Source organism: Nycticebus coucang, chromosome 18 (genome assembly GCF_027406575.1).
Source record: "Nycticebus coucang isolate mNycCou1 chromosome 18, mNycCou1.pri, whole genome shotgun sequence".
Taxonomy (NCBI): domain Eukaryota; kingdom Metazoa; phylum Chordata; class Mammalia; order Primates; family Lorisidae; genus Nycticebus; species Nycticebus coucang.
In genome coordinates this window covers 705,948-718,223 of record NC_069797.1, presented here as the reverse complement: position 1 = coordinate 718,223, position 12,276 = coordinate 705,948, and positions in this window count along the sequence as shown.

Sequence of the window (12,276 nt, the reverse complement as noted above, 5' to 3'; positions counted from 1 at the left end):
TTCTTTACCAAAAAAGGAAAGAATTATAAAACTCAATTTAGATGCTGGGCATAGTAACAGAGACTAGACATTGTGACCATAGGCACTGAGTCCATTGAGTGAAAGAGTATCTTTGCCAGTGAAAATGCAATTGGATAATGATTACCAGTAGAGAATATTCAGTCCACTTACTTGGTTTTGGCCACAACAAACACATCATTGTACAAGAATATATGACGCTTCTGCTTCTTCAGGCCTCTTTTCAGTTCAACTGGGCCGTCGATCAGCAGAGTCCTATTGGAGCACACAGATGGTGACACAACAGGTGTTGACACTAGCAGATGGTCTTTCCCACAGATCAGTAAGTTAAATGATGCAATACAGGCTAAGTTTATGAGGACAAAACCCATTCTCTAGGGCGGTGCCTGAAGCTCAGTGAGTAGGGTGCTGGCCCCATATACTGAGGGTGGCAAGTTCGAACCTGGACCTGGCCAAACTGCAACAAAAAAATAGCCAGGTGTTATGGTGGGTAACTATAGTGCCAGCTCCTGGGGAGGCTGAGACAAAAGAATTGCCTAAGCCCAGGAGCTGGAGGTTGCTGTGAGCTGTGATTCCATGACACTCTACTGAGGGACACAGGGTGAGAATCTGTCTCTAAAAGAAAGGAAAAGAAAAAAAAAATCCCAGTCTCTAATACAAATTGAAAACTGAGCTAGATGTTGTGGTGTGTGCCTGTAATCCCCCCTACTTGGGAGTCTGATGCAGAAGGATCACTTGAACCCAGGGGTGTGGTTTGCTGCGAGCTTGGGGGATGCCATGTGCCCAGGCTGACAGAGTGAGTCTCTGTCTCAAAAAAAAAAAAAGAGGAAATTTTGGTGAATAACACAATGCGTATTTTTTTAGTATTTTTATTTTCAATTGTTTCTACAAATAAGCTTTAAACTTGGATAAAATGTGCAACCTTTATGTTTGAATACTATGTGATGTGAGGTACACTTTTGAATCGCTTTGAACCCAACTGAGCATACATACCGGCTCTGAAAGGCTTTATGATCCTACAAAATATAGGCCTTATAAAGTAACCTCAGGACAGGAGTCAAATTTTTCATTATTAAACAAACAATGCTGGTGCTAATGGAAAAAAACAACAACAACAAAATCCGCACCTACAAGAAATGTGACCCGAAACTCACCACGGAATATAATGTTCTAAGCACACACCACATGTGCAGTACAAAGACTTGCACTTACCTGCCAGTAGGAGGCTGTTCTTCCAGGACTCTGTCTAGCAATGTGTTTGTTTTCTGTTTTGGAAAAAGTAAAAGAAGACCATGTGGTTTATAAGAAAATAAACATTGACTTTCAATCCAATTCAACAAGTTTTGTATTGCCCATCTTTATATACCAAGGACTCTACAATTTCATTATGCCAATAAAACTATAACATCTAAAATAGAAAAGTTTTTTTTTTTTTAAAGGATAGCAAGTATGAAATCTTATATAGGAAGTAAGATTGTGTTGTATCTTCAGTGAATAAAGTGGTTAAATGTTGATCACAGTATTTGAGAAAAACACCATTATTATTGGTATGTTGTGCCCAGCCCTATGCTGAAGGCTGAACATGGATTCCCTGATGAAAGTGTCATCCCAGGAGGTACTACTCTAATTCAAAGGCAGGATAGGTCCCAACTACCCTTCAAGGAAAGACCAGTACAGGGTGGACAAATAGTTAAAGAAAAGGCCCAGAGAATAGTGTTCTCATGAAAATAGAACGAACCTCGAAATCTTATTTTAAATTTAAATGTTTACACATTTGTAGATACTTCCTTCCATATCATTTTTTTTTTTTGCTGTAATTAAAAGGGACAGTTTTCTTTCTAATTTAAATATAATCAGGCTGCTCTGTTTTCAGTGATCAAAAATTTGGGATAAATGCGGTATTATTTAACTCAAGTTATCAAGATAATTATGCTCTAAATTTAACCTGATGTACTTAACACCTCTAAAATCAGTCCCTAGAGATTCACGAGTAAAAGTAACAACAGAGTCACAAAGAGCCATGAGTGGACTTTAGGCTGTATCACCAAACCCATTCTCCCTGCTCCACCCTCTCCCCCTGGCCTGGCCAGAGCTGTGACCCACTTTCTAGGAGACTAGACCAGCCCTGCATGACAGCTGCCTGTTGCTCCAATAGGAACCACAGAAACCCTACTAGCTACTGCAGGGTCATTATGCCAATGCAGGATTTAAAAGAACTAGTTCTTAGCTAGTAAAATAAAACCTAGCTATGCCATTTAATTACAAATCATGCATTTATAAGGGGCTGAGAATAACGCTTTCTTTGGTGTACTTCTTAGATCACCACATCTCCAAGCCCCCAGAGATCTCTCCCAAATTATTGTTTTCACCCCTGCTCTGTCCTCAGTTTTGCTGTTCCCCTCATTAATCTTTTGGCTCCCATGTAAAAACGATATACACAAATTCCTTTCAGGCAACTGTAGGAATTAGACACAACATTAATAAAAGGTTGAAAGCAAATAGGTTAAAAGGAAAATTATCAAATTTCTCATTCAAGAGTTATTAACCTTGAATTATGTTTAGCCTAACTTACTTGCAATATTTTTTAAATTTTTTGCCATGTTGTATATTTGGTGTCTCTGTACAGATAAAGCCCATAGGTTCCATCACTTTCCCAGAATAGTTGAATCCCTCTTAAGTTCAGTGATTCAATAACCTAGTTTATACCTTATAGTGTGAAAGCCAAATGTCAGTGGTTGCATTACCCACAACTCTTAGGAACACAACCCTCAGGAATCTAACTCCTTAGGCTGACGTGACTACACAACTGGCAAGAAGAAAGGAACTCTGGGAGACAAGGATTTGCATTGCAATATGAAGTGTAGGAGAGTCTCAATGCTGGAAGACTGGATTGAGTTTACTAGAAAAGGAGGCAGTTTGGAAATACTTGATTTTACTTGTGGGCACACACACACACACACACCCTCCCTCCCTCAATCTCCGAAGGGAAAAAACACTGAAGAGAAAATGTAGACTCAATACATCAAAGGATGAGGGGCCAGTGCTGACTCTCACCCACAGTCAAGTCTTGGGAAGCTCAGACACTTCCAACCCCGGGGAAGGGCTCTCACCCCTCTTCAATGGCCCTCTGGCCAACCCAAGATCCTGGAGGGAAGATTTAGGAAGGGCACTTAAATCAGGACAATCAGAGAGCCTGTGCAACTCCCTATGTCTCTGCAGCACCTTGAGAAAGTTTAGGGAAGAGCCAGGTTATCCCTCTATCAGCCACTTGTTTCCAGAGAGTCTGCAAGTGTTCCACTGCCATAAGGAAACACAGGGCCAAATATTAGAGTGACTTATGCAGGGGGACAGGGAATTCGGAGACATGGACAGAAACACCAGTGCCAGTTCCTGAGTGAAGTGAATGGCTCTTATCGCAGGTACACTTGCTTGGAATCCTTCTACAGAGACGTGGACACCATGGGAGCCCTCCTGCTACCTGGTGGCTGAGTTATTCTGAAGGGAATGTACAAGATGAATTCCTCCTGCCACTTGGTGGCTGTGTTTATCTAGGGAAATCTTATAAGTCATTGCTCAGGTTGCCCCTCCCAAATATGACAGGGAACACATGCCACCCTAACACCCCCAACAACACCTGCACCCCTCTCTAGCCTCCGGAGTCCTAATTGGACAGAGGAGCAACACCACCAGGGATCACCACCTCTGCCCTCTCTACAGTACACCAAGGCCTACCACCCCCTGGGTGGCCCAGTTTGGTCGAAGGCAGGCCAAACCTCCATGTCCCCATGGTGACCAGGGTCATGATCCTGCACCCACCCTTCCAACTCTCACCACCACCTCCCGGACCTGGAGTCATTTCTGGGCTCCTGCAGTGGGTGTGGGATATCCCCCTTAAATCATACCGTGCAGCCACCAGTGGTCCATCCTATTTCCCAAAGCCCACCACCCACCTTCATCAAAGTTTGCTGTTCCCCCATGGCACGTGCTGCTGCTCTTGACGTCTCTGAGCAGGCCTCACTGAGGGGTGGTTGCCCACATGTCACCTTGTAGTTCTTCTCTGGCGGTGGCATCTCAGTCCTGGCCCCGCCCAGGTTCAGTTGTCCATAGGTCAGCGCTGGGATCTTGAGCTGTGGCATCTCCAAAGTATCCACACCAGTGGGAAGTGGTGCACACCTCAACTTAGGAATGGCCCCCACCAGAGGCAAATCTGTGTCAGTCCCACTCAGGGTCTGTAGCACACAGGTCACCTCAGGGATGGCCCCCACTGGGGTCAACTCTGTAGTGGCCTCACCCATGGTCTGTTGTGCACTGATTACCTCTGGAATCCCCAACTGTGCTGTTTCCAAGGTGGCCACACTAGGGAGGAGTGGTGCACAGCGCACCTCCAGGACCTCCTGCTGTGGCATATCCAAGGTGGCCCCAACAGGTGGGAGTGATGCACAGGTTATCTCAGAGATGGCCCCCACTGAGGTCAACTCTGTACTGGCCCCACCCAGGGACTGTTGTGCACAGATTACCTCTGGGAACCCCAACTGTGGCGTTTTCAAGGTGACCACACCAGGGGGGACTGCTGCACAGCTCACCTCCGTGACCTCCAGCTGTGGCATCTCCAAGGTGGCCCCAACAGGTGGGAGTGGTGCACAGGTTACCTCAGGGATGGCTTCCACCAGAGGCAATTCTGTGTCGGTCCTGCTCAGGGTCTGCGGCACGCAAGTCACCTTAAGAATGGCCCCCACTGTGGTCATCTCTGTTCTGGCCCCACCCAGCATCTGGTGTGCACAGGTCACTTTTGGGATCTCTAACTGTGGCATCTCCAAGGTGGCCACACCACTGGGGAGTGGTGCACAGCTCACCTCAGGTATGGCTTCTACCAGAGGCAACTCTGTGTCAGACCCGCTCAGGGTCTGTGGCACACAGATCACCTCAGGGATGGCCCCTACTGTGGTCATTTCCATGCCAGCCCCACCCAGGGTCTGTTGTGCACAGGTCACCTCTGGGATCTCCAGCTGTGGCATTTCCAAGGCGACACCACCAGGGGGCAGTGGTTCACAGGTCACCTCAAGAATTCTCCGCAATGGGGTCAACTCCGTGCAGGCCCCGCTCAGAGTCTGCGGCACACAAGTTATCTCCGGGATCGCCCCCTCCTGGGGCATCTCTGTGCCAGCCCCACCCAGGGTCCGTGGCACAAGGGACACCTCGGGGATCACAGGCCTTGACATCTCCAAAATGGCCCCTCCACGGGGCAGTAGCTCATAGGTACCCACGGGGACTGAGGGCTGAGGACAGGGATGGACAAGGGGAGGACTTTCTGGACTCCCACCCCGGCCTGGGCTTCCCCCTAAGGGAGGAACCAGGCTGCAGATCTTGCTGTTCATGGAGCCTTCAGGGTCTTTTCCTGCAGAAATAAATCTCTCTGGAAGTCTCCAAACTCTCCACCGGATCACAGTGAGTCAAGAAGTAGCGGGAGGGTCTCGGAAACCGTGTTGCGGCCAGTAGTGGCGGGAGCGAGAGTGCGGGAAAGTCTCCAACCGACGTGGTGCGCGGGCTGGGAGCCGACCGGTCAACCTCCGCTGGGGCTGCAGGCCCGCAGATGCGGGAGCTCGAGACCCCAGGAAGGAGGGCGCGGGACGGAGGACGCCGGAAGCATGGCACAGGACTGACAGCGCGAGATGGAGGATGCAGAAAGAATGGGGCGAGAGGGAGGACGCGGGAAGGATGGCTCGGGACTGAGAGAGCGAGATGGAGGATGCAGAAAGGATGGCTCGAGAGGGAGGACGCGGGAAGAATGTCTCGGGACTGAGGACGCGAGATGGAGGATGCAGAAAGGATGGCTCGAGAGGGAGGACGCGGGAAGGATGGCTCGGGACTGAGGACGCGGGAAGGATGGCTCGGGACTGAGGACGCGAGATGGAGGATGCAGAAAGGATGGCTCGAGAGGGAGGACGCGGGAAGGATGGTGCAGGACGGAGGACATGGGAAGGATGTCCCTGGAGGGAGGACGCCGGAAAGATGGCGCTGGATGGAAGACCTGGGATGGTTGTCATGGGAGGGAGGATGCAAGATGGAGGATGGGGGAAGGACGTTGCGGGAAGGAAGGTGCGGGACTGAGGACTCGGGGAGAATGGCATGGGATATAGGAAACGGTTAGGTTGCCGCGGGAAGGATGGAGCAGGACCAACAGCGCGAGATGGAATATGCGGAATGTATGGCACTGAAGGGAGGACGCAGGAAGGATGGCTCGGGACTGAGGACGGGAGATTGGGGATGCAGAAAGGATGGCTTGAGAGGGAGGATGCGGGAAGGATGGTGCAGGACGGAGGACATGGTAAGGACGTCCCTGGTGGGAGGACGCCGGAAAGATGGTGCTGGATGGAGTATGTGGGAAGGTTGGCGGGGGAGGGAGGATGCGGGAAGGACCACGCGGAAAGAAGGCGCGGGACTGAGGACTCAGGAAGGATGGCACGGGATGTAGGACGCCCTTACGATGGAGCGTGAGGGAGGACGCGGGAAGGACCGCACAGGACCAAAAGCGCGAGATGGAATATGTGGAAAGTATGGCACTGAAGGAAGGACGCGGAACGATGGCTCGGGACTGAGGACACCAGAAGGATGGCGTGGGACAGAGGGCGCGGGATGGAGGTCGCGAGTAGCATGGCTCTGCACTGATAGTGAGGAACAGAGGGCCCAGGAAAGAGACTAGGGAGAGGATGGGGAGGAAGGAAGGCGCTGGCAGCAGCTCCAGGGCCTCGACATCTCTTGGAACCTGTCCACACTCCCAGAGGCTCGAGTCACAGAAGACCAGCCCTGATGGCCCTTGGAGCCTCTTCCTTTAGGACCTTCCATCACCTCCAACCAGGGAGGGACCTTCACTGTCATGAACACAACTGGCAAGAGAGAAAAGGGTGCTGGTAAGGTGTGCCTGAGGCTCTCAGGCCAAGACACAGCTCCAGTGAAATCGGCCTCTTTGGGGACAGGCACCAGTCTGGAGGCAACAGAGCTGTGACGGCCTTTCAACCCTCTGGCCTGTACCCCTGCAGCCCTCCTCCCTTCTCACATTCCTGCCTTGCCAGGTATGATGCTGGCTGAATGCCAGACCCTTTCCAGGCAGCCACAGCTGTGGAAGGTGGTTTGGGGACATATGCTTGAGAAACGGGGTGGTGACCTCAGTCTGAGTGCAGAAGTTTAGGCTTCAGTGTGGAACGGATGGGGCACTGGTTAAGCAGAAGCCGAAACTGCGCAGCACTGCCCAGACTCTGAGTGGGGCTGGCCTTGGTTTCCACATCTGCCTTGGGAAGGCAGCCCCTAGGCCCTGTGGTTCTCAGAGGGTGGGTGCAGTCCCTGAGCTGGAGCTCAGAGGAGCAGAGCAGGCTCTGGGTTGGAGACCATCCCTCCTCCTGTACCCCATGTTCAGAGGCAGGAAATGAGACGAAGCTTCCCCTTCCATAAAAGGTAGAAAGCTCGGGAGGCGCCTGTGGCTCAAGGAGTAGGGCGCCGGTCCCATATGCCAGAGGTGGTGGGTTCAAACCCAGCCCCGGCCAAAATCCAAAAAAAAAAAAAAAAGGTAGAAAGCTCCCTGATACTAGGGCTGTGCAAGCTTTGTGTCCGTGAGCTAGAGCAGCATGGATTGCTAGCCACCCCCTCTCTACTGGGGGGAGGAGGAGGCCCAACCCTGACCTGGCTGCACAGTGCCCCTAGATCCCACCCACCCTCCCTGTGAGCATGGGTGGGTGGGAAATGGCTGGCTCAGGTGTTGTTCTACACCCTGCTGATCACGGAATCCACTTCCCGCCTGGCCACCCAGGGCCTGACAATGTCAGCTAGGACACCTTCACCTTCTGTCTGTGCTCTCTCTTCCAGGTCTTGCAGATTATCGTCATCTCCACAACCTAGTCATGTACCCAGGCCATGCCATTTACTTTTTGGCCCCCTCTTTCAAGCAGAAACAACAGCATGCAGCTATGTCCACAGCTACATTCAAGTCCGTAAGTCATGGGCACACTTGCCACCAGTGGTTGGGGATGGCCAGGGCCAGCATGCTGGGCAAGGAGGAGGCAGAAAACCAGGGCACAGCAGAGAGTGACAGCATGAATGAGGAGAAGGGGGAGCGCCCAGAGGCCTGGAAGGGATTTCAAGGCAGCTGGGCCCAGCCAGCCCAGGCCACAGGACCACTGGAGGCACATCTGGGAGAGCCATACCCAGCTGAGAGGAGCCACATGAAGATGCCAGCCCTACCTGCAGGTCACCACATGTACTGCTTGTTGCAGCCCAAGGCAAAATGGAGTTCCTCCTAATCATGGACTTTATGGTGACACTTACTCCAATTAAGCCTAGACTATGGTTTTTCTTTTTTTTTTTCCTGATAGGTTGTGAACTCTATCTTTAGTACATCTTTTTTTTTTTAATTGCCCTGTTTTGTTCAAATTAAATAAATAATGATGTAGTTGAGTAACTTATCTTGAGTATTGTGGTATGAATAGCATTTTAGTCGTTCAACACTAATGAAGTACAAATAACATTTTGTATTTATGAATGACAAAAAAATCAAAATAAATATGTAAAGGTCATTCCTTATACAAGAATTTTAGATCATATATCCAGAGAGAACATTAAAATAAAAGCTTTAACACCGCTCATGAAATAATGGATTTAGGCAATGATCATCAAGGAATGTTTAAACAGGTGAAAGCTGGATGGAGAAACTAAAACTAATTTATGAATCATGTTGAATCAATTGATCAATCTTGCCCAGATGGGACAATCATATATATTATATAACCTCTTAAAAAGATGCTTTAAGATGTACATACCCCCTCCCTGTGTGAGGTAGAAAAACAATGAAAAGAACAGCCAAATCCAAAAATCCAAATCCTAGAACAATGTGGAAAATATCACAAGACACATTTTCTTCAACAAATAATCAACATAAAAATAAATGGAAGAGAACTAGTATAAACTGTAAAAACACATAAGACATACTAGCCAAATGCAAGTGTGTGGATGTCATTTGAATTCAGCTTTGAACAAATAAAGTATACATAAAAAATAAATCATGGAAGAAGTATTCGATGACATTAAGCAAACATTGTTAATTTGGCAAGTATAATGATGTCACTCTAGTTGTCTTAAAGGCTTCATTTATTATAAATGTACACTGAATTATTTGTGGGTAGAATGACAGATGGTGGTTGTAAGGAGTGGAATAAAGGAAACCCAAGTGGCAAAAGTTGATGGAAATTTAGTATACTGTTATCACTCAGTTGTATGTTATTGAAAATTTTTATATTGAAATATTAACATACTAAACTATTTCTTTGAACACACAGAAGACATTTCCATCAAACTGATACGTTAGAAAATAACATAAAGGACAGATAATATGTTGAATGCCAAATCTGGATTCTAATTGGCAATCATTGTTACAGGTTCAATCCCACAAGATGAGTTTTTTTTTTTTTTTTTTTTGTAGAGACAGAGTCTCACTGTACCCCCTCAGATAGAGTGCCATGACGTCACATGGCTCACAGCAACCTCTAACTCATGGGCTTACGCGATTCTCTTGCCTCAGCCTCCCGAGCAGCTGGGACTACAGGCGCCCACCACAACACCCGGCTATATTTTTGTTGCAGTTTGGCCGGGGCTGGGTTTGAACCCGCCAACCTCGGCATATGGGGCTGGCACCTTACTCACTGAGCCACAGGTGCCGCCCCCACAAGATGAGTTTTAACAAAAATAAATGCCATAGCAAATGTTCAGAATGAAAGAAAGCTTACTTCCTTGCAATATATGAGAGAGAACTCACAATGCTGATATGAAAATAATTTCACAGCATGTATGTGAAGACATCTTTCAAATGGTGGATGCAAACACTCTTTTTTTTTTTTTTGTTCTCATTTCATAATAACAGGTTAGGGTTGCTTAGTTCTACAATTTTTGTTATAAAATTAAACAGGCTTTAAATTCTATTTTTATGCTTACCTGTGATGAAACAGAATATATAGGGCAAGGTTTGTGTGTTGTCTTAACATGCAAGTCACTATTGCTCATCAATACTAGCTGTAGTATACTTTGACAGTCATGGTGGATACTGAGGTAGGTAGAAGGCTCTGCTGTACAGTGGCTGGCTGTGTTATTGTTATTTTTATTTTCTATCTTTTTTTTTTGCAGTTTTTGCCAGGGCTATGCTTGAACCCGCCACACCTGGTTTGTGGAGTGTGTGCCCTACTCCTTGAGACACAGGTACCACCCCAGCTGTATATATATATATATATATATATATATATATATATATATATATATATATATATATATATATCATAGCTGTGTGCATTAATGCAATAGTGGGGTACAATCTGCTGGTTTTGAATACAAATCGAAATGTTTTCATCAAACTTGATAACATAGCCTTCACAGCATTTTCTTAGTTGTTGTGTTAAGACATTCATGTTTTACACCTAGTAAATTTCACATGTACCCTTGTAAGAAGCACTGTAAGTGTGGTCCCACCAATTACTCTCCCTCCCCCCTTGTTCCCCCCTTCCTTCCCCTCTCTTTTCCTTTTCCCCTTCTTCCTGGGCTATAATTGGGTTACAGCTTTCATAAGAAAGCTATAAATAGGTTTCATAGAATACTTTGAGTACATCGTTACTTTGATACAATGAATATATTGGACACTTTTGCTTTCATTCTTGAGATACTTTGCTAAGAAGAATATATTCCAGCTCCATCCACGTAAACATGTAAGAGGTAAAGTCTATATCCGTCTTTAAGGCTGCCTAATATTCCATGGTGTACATATACCACAATTTATTGATCCATTCATGAGTCCATGGGTACTTGGGTTTCTTTTATGACTTAGCAATTATGAATTGGGCTCAATAAACTTTCTGATACATAGATCTTTTTTATAATGTGATTTTTGGTCTTCTGGATATACACCTAGTAGAGGATGATAGAATCGAATGACAAGTCTATTTTTAGATCTCTAAGTATTCTCCAAACATCTTTCCAAAAGGTTCCTATTAGTTCGCATTCGCACCAGCAGTGTAAAAGTATTCCCTTTTTGTCCACATCCATGCCAGCATCTCTGGTTTCAGGATTTTGTGATGGGGGTTAATCTTACTAGAGTTAGATGATATCTCAAAGTAGTTTTGATTTGGTATTTCTCCGATGATTATGAATGACGAGCATTTTTTCATATGTCTGTAGCCCCTGCACCTGTCTTCTTCAGAGAAGTTTCTCTTCAAGTCCCGTGCCCACCCTGGGATGGGATCATTTGTTCTTTTCTTGCTAATACGTTTGAGTTCTCTGTGGATTCTGGTTATTAAACCTTTGTTGGAGACATAACCTGCAAATATCTTCTCCTATTCTGAGGGCTGTCTGCTTTCTTTACTTACTGTGTTCTTGACTGTGCAGAAGCTTTTTATTTCGATCAGGTCCTAGTAGAGTATTTTTTATGCCACTTCAAATGCCCTGGGGTCCTCCTTATAAAATATTCGCCCAGGCCGTTTTCTTCAAGACTTTCCCCTGTACTTTCCTCTAGTATTTTAATAGTTTCATGTCGTAAGTTTAAATCTTGAATCCAGTGAGAGACTATCTTAAATAATGGTGAGAGGTGTGGGTCCCATTTCACTCTTCTACATGTCACCAGCCAGTTCACCCATCACCGTTTGTTAAATAGGGAATCTTTTCCCCAGTGAGTGTTTTTTATTGGCTTGTCAAAGATCAAGCAACAGTAAAAAGCCGGTTTTGTCTCTTGATTCTCTATTCTGTTCCATACATCTACCTCTCTGTTTTTGTGCCAGTACCATGCTGTTTTGATCACTATCAATTTATAGTATACTCTGAGTTCTGGTAGCGTAATTCCTCTTGTTTTGTTTTTATTTCTGAGTAATGTCTTGGCTATTACAGGTTTTCTTCTAATTGCATAATAAAATGAAGTATTATTTTTTGAGATCTTTAATGTATGACAGTGGAGCTTTAATGGGATTGCATTAAAATTGTACATTGCTTTGGGTGGTATGGACATTTTAATAATGTTGATTCTTCCCAGCCATGAGCATGTATGTTTTTCCATTTGTTAGCATCTTCAGTTATTTCTTTTCTTAGAGTTTATAGAGATATTTCATGTCCTTTGGTAGGTACACTCCAAAATATTTCATCTGCTTTGGTACTACTATGAATGGAATAGAGTCTTTGACTGTTTTTTCAACTTGACTATTGCTGGTATATATAAAGGCCACAGATTTATGATTGCTGATT